We start from the raw sequence: 2255 nt of genomic DNA, 5'->3' as shown, positions 1-2255 counted from the left end.
GACAAGGCAAGAAACAACAGTTGCTGGAGAGGATGTGGAGAAAGGGATCCCCCCTACATTGTTGGTGGGAATGCAAGTTGGTACAGCCACTCTGGAAAACAGTGTGGAGGTCCCTTAAAAAGTTAAAATTGAGCTACCCTATGATCCAGCCATTGCACTACTGAGTATCTACCCCAAAGATACAGATGTAGTGAAGAGAAGGGCCATATGCACCCCAATGTTCATAGCTGCATTGTCCACAATAGCTAAATCGTGGAAGGAGCTGAGATGCCCTTCAACAGATGTCTAGATTAAGAAGATGGTCCATATATACAATGGAATATTGAAGCTATCAAAATGAATTATTTCTCAACATTTGCTGCAACATGGATGGCACTGGAGGAGATAATGCTCAGTAAAATAAGTCAAGCAGAGAAAGACAATTATCATTTGGTTTCTCTCATCTATGGAACATAAGTTGGAAGATGGGTAGGAGAAGAAAGGGATAAAGAAAGGGGGGAGTAATCAGAAAGGGGAATGAAGCATGAGAGACCGTGGACTCTGAGAAACAAACTGAGGGCTTCAGAGGGAACAGAAGTGGGGGAATGGGATAGGCTGGTGATGGGTAGCAAGGAGGGCACATATTGCATGGTGCACTGGGTGTTATACGCAAGTAATGAATCATCGAACTTTATATCAAAAACCAGGGATGTCCTGCATGGTGACTAACATAATATAATAAAAAAAATGTTATTATAAAAAATTTTAAAAATAAATAAATGTTCTTAAAATCTAGAAGTAAATGCAGCATCAGCTTATTATTGGGCATTTAGACAAGAACGCCAAGCTAGCATTATAGCAGGAAAGTAATCAGAGAAAGAATACACTCTTCCGCCATGCCACAGATAGGGCATAGACAAAAATATGGCCTGGAAACAAAATTTATACAGCCACAGGTGCACAATATTAATAGGGCACAGTGGTGTCAGAGAGAACGTGGTTGCCTTCATTAATGTCCTATGCACTCCCAGGGAATACAAATAAAGACACATGCACGTAGCTCTCCCTTACCTCCAACAGAGGCCTGACACTACCGTGGACACACAGAATATGTGTCACCTTGTTATTGCACAATTGCTCTGCATCTCTGGCATCTGTCATAGAAGAAAAAAAGATGGCCATTTTATTCTTCTCTGCAAGTGAATTATTTGTAAAGTTATCCAGGAAAAAATACAAAATGCCTTGAATATTTCTTTCTTGAAACTTCATAATTGACCATACCCAGAATAATCTAGACCTAGGGAATTTAGGACTATTGCTTTAATGTATTTTGCAGGTAACTAAATTTATTTCTGATGGTCAGATTTTTTTGATACAAAGTGGTCACATAAAACTTGAAGTCTATTTAGATTAATAAACATTGTAACCATGATTGTTGCTGTTTAAAGAAAGTGAACCTATGAGGTCATTTTGTAGTAATCATTTGTTATTAATGATTAATAATCTAAGCTAAAATCACATACAAAAGACCCACTTACTATATACCCTGAGGTCCAAGGCAGGGATGGGTTTAAACGCAGATTAGACTGTGGTTTATAATATCTACAATTCGCTGCAGGGCAAAAGTAAAAATGGAACATTTTCTGAAAATCCCAAATAGAATAAGTTATCAGTTAGCTATTTAATTATCTGCATATGAAACTAGGAGACACAAAAATTTACATTCCCTACTAATGCTCCTATCTAATGCTGTGTGAGAAAGACTGAGTAAAATTCCTCAAGTTGAAACCCTTCTGCTAATCTACAAAATAGGGGTCCAGCAGGAAAAGGCTCCGCCCATGCCCATGCTCTGAGCTGGGACAACCTTTTTTAAATGATATAGGGTGAAACAGACTGAGTCAAATTTTTTTTATCATGTTTCTGGAGAATATTAGTGACATGGGAAAATGCTTAGGATAAAATGCTAAGCAGGGTGTAAAAGCAGGTATCAAACTATAAATACAATACGAACTCAATTTGTAAAAACATAGTAAAGACAAACATATAGGGGAAAACCTGCTATAGGGAATTGGCTTCAATAGTGATAATCTTGAAAAGACGGAAGTACAAGTGTTTTAAAAAATTTTTAAATAGTTTTTTTGGTATATTCAACACAAGAGGTTCTGAAAGTTTAATGTCCGGGTCTATGGCAAGGATGAGGAATCTGCAGTTGGTTTTTTGTTTTCTTTTTAAGATGCATGCATGTATGTATGTATGTATGTATTTGGAGGGGGTGG

This window comes from Ailuropoda melanoleuca, chromosome 8 (genome assembly GCF_002007445.2).
Source record: "Ailuropoda melanoleuca isolate Jingjing chromosome 8, ASM200744v2, whole genome shotgun sequence".
Taxonomy (NCBI): Eukaryota; Metazoa; Chordata; class Mammalia; order Carnivora; family Ursidae; genus Ailuropoda; species Ailuropoda melanoleuca.
Note: the sequence above shows the minus strand (reverse complement) of the source record.